At 37.8% G+C, this 11,378-nt stretch overlaps 1 protein-coding gene across 15 annotated transcripts in view; it reads right to left on the bottom strand.

Annotated features, from left to right (window-relative positions):
* Positions 1–6,962: 6,962 nt before the first annotated feature.
* LOC141401433 (protein phosphatase 1 regulatory subunit 16A-like) overlaps positions 6,963–11,378 on the bottom strand; it is a 73,698-nt gene continuing 69,282 nt past the window's right edge. For 9 of the 15 annotated variants that reach the window (XM_073981682.1, XM_073981674.1, XM_073981677.1 and 6 more), the window contains one exon: positions 6,963–10,678. The gene's annotated coding sequence lies outside the window, so the exon portion shown is untranslated. The remainder of the gene's footprint in view (positions 10,679–11,378) is intronic. The other 6 variants (XM_073981688.1, XM_073981679.1, XM_073981687.1 and 3 more) reach the window with 1 other exon arrangement.

Below are 11,378 nucleotides of genomic sequence, written 5' to 3'. Positions count from 1 at the left end.
ATGTGAATTGAAACTTTCATTTACGACACAATGTACTTATGGTCTTTTCAAAATTCATCTTCGACTCATCTTCGAACTGAAACTATGTTTAGACGAAATATGACGAAGGACAAATTTTGGACCAAATCGGTTGATCAGTACTCTCCAGTTACCGTGAGACAGCGAATGCAAGTTGCTTCAACAAAAATCGAAGCAGTTCAAGAGCAGGTCTTGAAGTGAACTTATCCGAAATTTTGAAGGGGAGGTACCCAAAGTAGTGGACAAAAAAGTCCATATTCGTTCCTGAACTATATTTGGTAGATGTATTAGGATGTGTAAAGTATGTACCAAATCAGTCACTCCCTTCAAGAGTTATCGTGCGTTCAATTTTTCCGAACATTACTGCACTTTTGTAGGGGAGGTACCTGAAGGAGTGGACCGATATGACTTATCTTTGAATTTAAAATAAATTTGAACAAAATATTACCAAGGCCAAATTTTGAACCGATTCGGCAGATCCGTTCGAGAGTTATATAGCGCTCCAACTACTACACACGGTGTCATAGGGGATTTTTGCACATTCCAGGCTATTTTCTCGGGAAGTATGGACTTGCTCCTTTTACCGTCGTATGAGGGGCAGTGAGCAAAAGTTGTCACAACAAAAATCAAAGCGATTCGAGAGCTGATGAAAATATCGGATCTTTCACGACTTCCTTTGCATTGGTTCAAATGCTAATGAAAAGATCGGATCTTTCACGGCTTCGTTTTAACTAATGCAAAATATGCCATGAAATCATGTCATCGCATGGAACCCCTTCCTTCAAATATTGCTGGCTGTAATTTGGCATTTGCGGTTTCTAGTGGTCACAACACTTATACACTTATAATGTCAACACAGATATGGACCTGTGTTTGGTTTAGCCACCATATTACGATACAACCCGATTTTTTGACTGAACTATCCGTGCCACCGTGGTGCAATTGTATGTATAAACGCCTTGCACACATAGGGTCGTGGGTTCTATCCCTCGGCCAGGCAACATCAACACACTTTTCAACGGTGGCAAAATAATACCACAAAAGTGGTGTCTTAGACGCGCCGCTCATTGATATAAGAGAAGTCTCCCTTGTTCCTTATGGGATGTTTGTGGAACAATTATATATCCTTTAGCTGACATTTAGAACGGTACATTTCCAATTCTGTATTTTAGCTACAATTTTTAACGGAACTAGTTGTGATTTGACATTTAAAGACACATTTCAAAAATCAAAAAAAAAAAAAAAGAAAAAAAAGATCCTTCAAAAATTTTTGAAAAATACTGTACTGTACTATTCTTTATTTAATAACGGCAAATGCATGACTAATATCTTTCGAATAAGCTATATTTTTTAAAAGTGGTTGACAATGGTTATGTTAACCACTTTTATGCTTATGGCCATATATTTATGGTGGTTGCTCGAACTCTAGGCTACTTAGAAGATACCAAACAGTATAATTTATTTCTTATTTTATAATATTTAATTTTTTATTTGCAAGTAAGCTGTCGAAAATTGGAGAAACCAATGAATTCGGTTGAAAAATATATGAGATATGTAATTTTTATACCCACCACCATAGTATGGAGGGTATATAAAGTTGGTTTTTGTGACGTTTGTGACGCATTGAAATACTTATTTGCAAACCTATAAAGTATACATATTTTTGATCAGAATAAAATTCTGAGTCGATCTAGTGATGTCAGTCAATCTGTCGAAATTAAAATCGGTCCAAATTATTATATCTGTCCGAACTTAGTTTAACTTCGAAGAGGGCCATATCGGTCCACCTTTTAATTATTTGTGATGTCAAAATGTGTTAAATAGATAGTTTTGCTTAATCATTGAAGAGAAAGCATAGATGAAATTCTTTAAAGTATGTTTGGACGATCTATGTCTCGTAGAAATATTTTGATGTGCAAGGTATGGACCAGATGTGCCGTGCGAGCCATTTTAGCGAAAAGTTTCGAATGTTTATGGGGTAGGTACCTGAAGAAGTGGACCGATATGGCTCATCTTCGAGCTTAAACTAAGTTTGGATAAAGCTAAAACGACTCCAAATTGTCTGAGGCAGATTTCGTCCAAACATAATTGAGGTGCTCAGTGCCAAAACGACCTAACTCACATGTCCACAAAAATCAAACAGCCTATAAAGGTCTAACCAGAACCTTTTGAAATAACTATTAAAACAATTCCATATTGCATTGATTAACACGATGCTCTTGAAACAATTTTAAATGGGAGGTGCTTACACCTCGGAAGTTTTTGCGGATTCTGAAACTACAATGTTTATAGATGAGAAAAATCAAAAAACAAAAACAATCGCCGGAGCGCTTTTTAAATAATTCGCGATTTAAGTTGACTTTTTTAGGGGTTGTTTAGGTTTTCACGATTTTGCTTAGAAACCGCAAGTCCTATCGGAAAGGGACTAAAGAAAATATTGTAGCTGTGAATATTCTCTACAAGATTGACCTTTACGGTATTCCCGGTGGTTTTACAGTTTTTGAGATATAGAAGTTCAAATCGGGACAATTAAAATTCAATTCAATTCTGTACCGCCCCCTTATAAAACAAAGTCATGACTGCAAATTCCCAACTTAAACTTATATATCTAAAAAAATGTTACAACATAGGATAAGTTACTTAAGCCAGTCTTGTAGAGAATTTTCAAAGCTTTAAGATTTTCTCAGGTCCCATATCGATAAGACTTACCGTATTCAAGCAAAATCGCGAAACCCTAACAAAAAACTAAAAATATAAACTGAGCTTCATTATCTCAAAAACGGTACAGGCTGGGAACAAATTATAAACGTCAATCCTATAGAGAATTTTCACAGCTACAACATTTTCTTTAGCATTTCGATTGGACTTGCGGTTTCCAAGCAAAATCGTAAACACCAAAAAAAAACACCTAAAAATGTGAATTTTGACCGCGATTTATTAAAAAATCCCTACAGCGATTTTTTCTTTTTTTTTTTGGATTTTTCTCATATATGAACACTGCTGTTTCAGAATTCACAAAAACTTTCCCTGTGTAAGCGGTTTTCATCAAAAGTTAGTTAAGGCGCACCCTTCATGACATTGTTTTGTAAGGGGGCGATACAGTCAGTGCATTGTCCCAATTTGAACTTCTATAACTCAAAAATGGTAAAAACTACGAAAATGACATAAAGGTCGATCTAGTAGAGAATTTTCAAAGCTACAACATTTTTGTTAGTCCCATTTTGATAGGACTTGTGGTTTCTAAACGAACTCGTGAAAACCTAAACAACTCTTAAAAATGTCAACTTAAATCGCGATTTATTTAAAAAGCGCTCCGGCGTTTTTTTTTTTTGTTTTTTGATTTTTCTCATCTATAAACATTGTAGTTTCAGAATCCGCAAAAACTTCCAAGGTGTAAGCACCTTCCATTTAAAATTGTTTCAAAAGCACCGTGTTAACACTAGGTGATACTATCTTCTAAAATAATACAATATGGCATTTTTTGGAATTTATTTCCAAAGGTTTCAGATAAATCTTTACAGTCTGTTTGATTTTTTGGGCATGTGGGTTAGGCCGTTTTGGCGCTGAGCACCTTAATTGGGGTCTAAAATAATTATGTCGATAAGACACATTTTGGTCGTATAAAAGTGTATATAACCTCGTTAGCCAAAAGGCTGAGGGCACAAAAATGCCTTACCAAAACATGGACCTATGTTCGCAATTCTGAGGGGGATATTGTCTTTTCGGTGGAAAAATTTCTTGACCACCTTGAACTTAGAAAGCCAAAATTCAGCCAATTTAATAACTTCCAAATACCTAAACCCTAAATTTAAAATTAAAGCAAATTTATTTATATATAAAATCTTAAAAATAACTGAAATCGGGCGGTACCGTTATATGGGGTTCTATACCTATGTCCATATTTTTTGGTGAAGATTTGATCACCATAATTGCCAAATAATAGCTAATTCCGTCTTTCCAAAACTTCGGTGTCCTATCTCAATTTTTGTGGATAATCAATGGAAACTGGTGTTTGAAATTGGCGCGAACACTATATGTGTAGAAGTAAGAACATTGATTTATATGCTGTTTTATTGATATATTTTATAATTTTTGAGCGAAAAAATTATTAAAGAGTGGCATTGAGTCTTTTTTGGGCCTACAAAACTTTTCCCAGGAAATGTGTCAGCACACTTCCACGTTTTTTATTACCCACAATAGAACGGTACTGCCCGATTTACGGGGGTTTTCAGGGATTTAGCTGCATTATGCTATAGAAATGGTTGTAATTTAAAACATATTTAGTCTTCTTTGGGGCTACTAAACTTCCCTTTAGAAATTTGTCAGCACTGGTCCATGTTTTATATAACCTATAGCGATTTTAGGAGTTCTCAGGATTTTAGCCGTACTTTCCTACAGAAGTCTTTATTTAAAACTGTTACTTTTTTTGTAATTTTTGACGGGTAAATGGGCCTATATTTTCAAAAAATTCGGATTACATTTAAAATTTTGTAAATTGTTGGCTTTGTATTGTTGGACTGCAAAATAATACTTGTTGTGTATTTATTTCAGCTAAAGTCCATACTTTGTTGCTTCAAAATTTGAAGAAACAAAATGTTTAACAGTGGGTATTGAAATTGATTACTACGAGCGGAGGCAGAGAATACTATAGTTTCGGAAGCAGCCAAACTTCCTCATCAGTTCTCTTAACCGCTGACTCTGTATCAATAAACAGGTCAATAAGAGTGACCAGAAAATTAAACAGAACGAGAAATTTTTTGTATCCTCCTAAATCTGTTGACCGCACAATTGAGTCAGAATAATCAAAATCATATACCCACTACTGTTTTTATGCTGTCTTTGCATCGCAAAGAAGACAAGCATAAGTAGTGTTGTTTGCAGTAAGCAGAGATCCCAACAAAATGTTGTTTTTGCTTTATGCGTAGTCAACTTACTGCAAACAACACTACTTATGCTTGTCTTCTTTGCGATGCAAAGACAGCATAAAAACAGTAGTGGGTATATGATTTTGATTATTCTGACTCAATTGTGCGGTCAACAGATTTAGGAGGATACAAAAAATTTCTCGTTCTGTTTAATTTTCTGGTCACTCTTATTGACCTGTTTATTGATACAGAGTCAGCGGTTAAGAGAACTGATGAGGAAGTTTGGCTGCTTCCGAAACTATAGTATTCTCTGCCTCCGCTCGTAGTAATCAATTTCAATACCCACTGTTAAACATTTTGTTTCTTCAAATTTTGAAGCAACAAAGTATGGACTTTAGCTGAAATAAATACACAACAAAAATTTTGTAAATTATTTGTGAATTCCGCGAATGCTGAGTAACATTTTACAAATATTATGCAATCTACTTAATGACGTCACTTCGTGATAACTTTTTAGTGACAATTGTGCTCAATAAAATAATTAGCGTTTTTATAATAATTTTTTCTTAAAAGCAGAAGTAAAACCGCGATAACATTTGTCCGCAACAACCAAAAATTTGCTCGCGAGCGGATTTGTACTGGGGAATTTTTTCTTAACCTATGTACCAAAAATCGTTAATGTAGCGAAAGAAAAAAATAAATTTTTTGGAAATGGAATATGAAATAATTGGCAACATTTCCCATATACCCTTCATAGCCTAAAGGCTGAGGGTATCATTATAATGTGTCAAATACTTATGTCGTTTTGCTTTTGCCTCCCTATTAAAACATCCGCGTACCTAATCAGAAATTAAGCTGGAATTTCTTTGGTCCATTAATTTTTTTTTAGCTGAGAGGTCAAAGGAAATCCCTAAGCGGTTAATATCAAATTTTATGAATACTGACAATAAGTATATGCCTTTTAAGACAAATGTAGATTTTGTCAAAATAATTATGCCAGGGACTGTATATGTATCTGTTAAGAAATTACTATGCTCGAACCACAAGAGAATGTACATCCAATGTCATTAGGTGTATATTTCGCTTGTTTCGGAATATGTTCTGTAAATGGGTGTGAACGATAACTCTCGATGGGAGCAATCGATTTGGTCCAAAATTTGCACATCTTATTATTTCATCCAGTCATGTATCAAGTCGGATATAGTCCATATCAATCCCGTTCTTTGGGTACCTCCCATTCAAAATTTTTGTTTTTATTTACATTTTCTCTATAAATTGGGTGCAATTTAGCATTAAGGGTTCATAGTGATCAAAATACTTCTCCCACAATGGTTGTTGGTAAGTACCTTAATAACGGTTTTAAAATTTTGTATTGTACTGTACACATCACCAAAAAAAAAAAAAAACGAAGTTGCCCCCCCTAGATTGGATCCTGGCTACGCCCTTGCCGAACTGTCTCTTCTTTGGCATTTAAGGCTCAAAGTGGTCACAAAACTTCTTCACTAAATATTGTCAACATAGGTCTTTGATTTGGTATAGCCCCCATATAACGGTACATCCCGACTTTCGGTATTTGTGAGGATTTTAGCTACAGTTTTGACTGAACTTGCTTAATTTGACATTTGAGACTCCCACTGGTCACAAAACTTTTTCACTAAAAACTTTCAACAAGTTTTGGTGTGGCCTCATATACTGGTTCCGCCATTTGAGAATTACAGCTTTAAGATTAAATTGTCTTCCTTTGAAATTTTTTATTTTCAGTATAATAATTGCGATTATGTTTCCTTTTGCCATTGGATGGATTTTAAAATGTGAAATAAGCAAATTTCTAGGCTTCAACAACATAAATTTCGCATTAAAAGCGAATGCCAGTGAGGTCCACCTTTCATTATAATGGTCCAAAAAGACCAAACAATAAGAAAAGAAAATTTATAACAATGGGGATATTTCATGAAGATAAATGCAAACATTATTCACAGAACATTAATAATTTCTCCGAATTAAGAAGATGATGTTTACTAAGGCTTCTTTCAATCAACATTAAATTCACAAATTGTGTACGAAAACGAAAATGACCTGTTTCGGTTTATTGTTGTAAGGCACAATGTTTTAAGTATATTTATTGTTGTTTATGCTACTTAATCTCTTAAATCTAATAATTACATTGTTGTTGTAGTTGATATACATATGTACATATTTATGTAAGTATGAATCTTCATATTATTAGGGTTTTTCTTGTCGATGAAAGCGTGATCGATCGGAGGGGTTAAAACGGACATATCGTCACCATAAATGCCCAAAAACGTAACTAACAAAATGACAATTTTATAGGAGAAGCAAAAAACGTTATAAAATATGTATGTATGTTTGTGATATTTGTAAGAATTGTGTCTAAGTGGTAGTAGTTGTTGTTGTTATAGCAACGTATTATTTCAGTTATCAAGTATCCAGACTCAAGAATTCTGCAACCTGGACTGGTTGCGTCCATAAAGAATGAGGAGACAGGAGAGTGGGGTTAGCTGTGCAGTTGAATAAATGCAGAGTATCGTGTGGTCCCAATCCACATGCTGTGCATATGTTGGGTATCGTAGCGTCAATTCTGGCCCAATACGAATTGAGGCGGCTGCATCGTCCGGATCTTAACTGGGATAAAACCACTAGTGTTTGCCTTGGCAGCTGGCGTTCTTCTGCTGCAATGGATAGGGGATGGTCTCCAAGTACGGCATTCACACTGTATCTTCCCACTGCTTGCGCAACCATGTTGTTGTGAATGCGATTCAAGCCTGACGGATACTCTCGTTGATCTAGCGGTTCTCTTTTATACCTATGGACCTCTCTCTCTAGATCATGAAGGTCTCTCCTGACGTGCCTGGGTAGGGGGAGCCTGTCCATTAAATCGTGACAGGGATGCTCACTGCGGTAACACCCAAGCAGGTACTGCGTCGACAACATCTTATTGTGCTGAAGCACCGGTAAAACCTTCGCCAACAAGGTTTCTTTATCAGCACCCCAAGTGCTGCCGGCCAGCGACTTGAGAACCTTGTTCCTACTTCTGAACTTATTGCAAATAGCTGTGGCCATCGACCAATATGTTCAGTGGGAGCCTCATCTCAGCCGTCCATGTTGTGAACAGCGTGGCTGTGAATTTAGCGGCGGATATTTTCATACTCCTCAGATGGAAGAATTGCACTAGGTCAGCTATGTAGACATTTAACCTATCACATATGTCATCGACGATAGGACCCGACGCCAAGATCGTACAATCATCCGCATACATCACGATCTCTATGCCGTCTGGAGGGTGTGGAATTTCAGAAAGGTAGAGGTTAAACAGTTCCGGAGATATCACCCCTCCTAGGGGAACTCCCTGTTTCACTCTACGGGTTTTGGACTTCTTGTTTCTGAATTCTACAAACGACTGGCGTCCACACATATAGTTGATTACTCAACGTTTCAAACATTGTTTTCTCTATATCCTCGAACAGCTTGTCATGGTTGACGTTATCGAAGGCCTTCGATAGGTCAAGAGCCACCATGACTGTTCGTTCGCACGGCCTTTTCTGGTTCAGTCCTCTACTGATATGTGTGGATATGGCGTCTAATGTTGTTGTAGTACTATGCATTTTCCGAAATCCATGTTGATGTTGGGCAACTGGAAAACACCTTCTCATCGTGGGGAGGAGTAGCGCCTCTAGAATCTTTGCTACTGGCGACAGGAGTGAAATTGGCCTGTACGATTCACCTCTGCTGGCATCCTTGCCAGGCTTCAGTAGCGGGACCACCCTGCCAACTTTCCAGGCATCCGGTACAACATGGGTGGCTAACGATAGTTTGAGAACACTTGTTAAATACTCAACTCCAGGCATTACCATCGATATTCGGTGCGGGCCCAATGCTTTGGATGATTTCGCGTTTCGGATGGCATCTGCAACATCGCTCATCGTAAATTGTGGTGATACCTTATCGGCTGGAATAGCTCGTCTTATACGGCGTAGCACACTTCTCTTCGCCCTATCACTCTCGGGGTGCTCTATAAACTGCCGGTTAAAATAACACGCGCACCTCTTTGGGTCAGTTACTGTCACGACGTTGAAAGTAACAGCCGTTCTGTCATCCTTCTGTTCCGGACTCGAGAGTGATTTAATCGTTGCCCACAATTTACTTATTCCTGCACCAATGTTGCATTGATTCAGATGTTCTAGCCACTTTTTCCGCTTATGTTCGCCTACTAGCCTGTTGACTTCAAGAGTAAGTTCTCTAACTCTTGGGTCTTCGGTGTTCGTACGACGAAGCTCATCACGTTCATTTGCTAGTCCCGTCGCCTCTGCTGGGAAATTTGGTCTTATTTCGGGTATTCAACCAGCAGGTATGTAGCGAGCGGCTGCTTTAGTGATGATGTCTCGGAAAGTTCTCTCAGCTAACCGAGGATCTGAGGGTGTGGGCAATTGTCTGAAGCGGTGATTGGTAAATTCTCTGAAACCTTGCCAATCAGCTTTCCCATGGTTCAGGAAAGTACGGCGTTCAGAGGTTATGAAGTCGGGTGGTCTGTTTACGGAAATGATGATTGGGAGGTGGTCCGAACTAAGGGAAATGACGGATTGCCAGGATACGTCATTTATCAGACCTGGTGCCACAATGGTGATATCTGGCGAGCTGTGGCAGTTTCCTCTAATCCTCGTAGGAGCGTCTTCATTCACCGCGCAAAACGTGGAGCTATCGATTTGCTCTGCCAGCGGTGTACCCCTCTGGTCATTACCTAGGACGGAATGCCAAAGCTCATGATGAGCATTGAAGTTCCCTAGCACCAGACGGTTATCGCCCTCTAAAAGCAAGCTAATATTGGGCATATAACGACGGGCACAGCTATTCATCGGCGGTATGTACACATTAAGCAGCTCTACCTCGGCAGTACCACACTTTACTGCTTCCCCCATACACTCCATGTATGGGTCACTAGAGCCCAGCTCAAGCGAGATAGGTCTGTACTGGACAGACTGGTGTATTAGGAAGGTAAGTCCTTCCGCAAAACGTTGTAATCATCACAACGTAAGCTACAGGTGGCGGTGAGCTTTATTTCCTGGATAGCGGCGACCATGATGTTTTTCCGACTCATAAAGTCCACAATTTCACTGACCTTATTGAGGAGACCGTTGGAATTGAGTTGCAGGAATGATGCATTTCCTGGCCGTTGAGGTGACGGCCCCTGGTCGAAGATTCCTCCGAGTCAATCCGGTGAATAGAACCGGCCGTCGCGGGATTTAAGTAGTAGTACGTATTGTTACATGTTGCAGAGGAAAAAATAGCGAAGGCAGCAATAATGATGACTCGTCATTGATGAGAGACCTTACAATTGTAGCTCGCTGGAATACAACAAACGAATGAAAAAAACTATTAAAGCATACTTCAAGAGTTCAACTGTTTTCCTTCCTATAATGTTGGTAAAAACTGAAAGACTTCAAAACATTATATATGCATTGCATACATGGTTGGGTTAGCTGGCTGACTGGTTAACACACCGGCTTAAATCTACTTTATTAGAAAAAGTAGTGGTAAATGGGATTTGTGGTGTCATTGCCATAAGTTTGTAGTTCTTCTTAACAAATTTTTTTACTTTCCATCCGGATGCATTTTCGGCACACAAAATTAAATAGTGGAACTTTGTTCGTTAATAATCTCAGCATTGCGAGGCTTCCTTTGTGGGAATGTGTCTTTTTCTTTCTTTCCTGGGTATCGTCTCTCAGTCAGTCCTCATGTATTTGGATTATTAGCTGTATGAAAAGCGCCCAGAAATTAACCTAAACAAATATAAAGAATAAGAGAAAAAATAATATAAATAATATAAGAAAGGGCTGTTGTAAGTTTAATTAATAGAATATATCAAAGAACAAATAAAAAATAAAAACAAACAAGTAAAAAAGCGTTAAGTTCGGCCGGGCCGAACTTTTCATACCCTCCACCATAAAATATTCTGAACTAAAATGGAATAATTAGTTTTCATTCCTGTCCCCAACTTTAAGTGGGTACGTTAAAATGTCAGATAATGTACATAAAATGCTTCATTCGGGAAACCCTTTTTTATGGTGTCTATATCTAACTATGTATGTTGACAATTTTTGGTGGGCCAGTAATTGGGAGGTACCGTTATATAGGGGTTACCTATGTTGACAGTTTTTGATGGGAGCCTTTAATGTCAAATAACTCCTTATTTGGTTAAAAATTGTAGCTAGAATCCTCGAAATACCGAAAATCGGTACATAACGTGGGAACTTCAAATGTCATTAACAGCTAGTTCGGAGGTATGTGGGCTATACGAAAATATGAACCTAAATGAACAATTTTTGTTGCAGAATTTTTGTTGGCTTTTAAATTTCCAATTACAGAAGTTCGTCCAAAAAAAAAAGCTAAGGTACGGAAAATCGGCAGGTTTGTTTTGGGGCTATACCAAAACATGGACCTACGTTCGGTTAAACATTTTAAGTAAAATCCTCAAAGTAC

This window comes from Musca autumnalis, unplaced genomic scaffold (assembly GCF_047663935.1).
Source record: "Musca autumnalis isolate F117 unplaced genomic scaffold, ASM4766393v1 scaffold_4, whole genome shotgun sequence".
Classification (NCBI taxonomy): domain Eukaryota; kingdom Metazoa; phylum Arthropoda; class Insecta; order Diptera; family Muscidae; genus Musca; species Musca autumnalis.
This window is presented reverse-complemented; position numbering and strand designations above follow the sequence as displayed.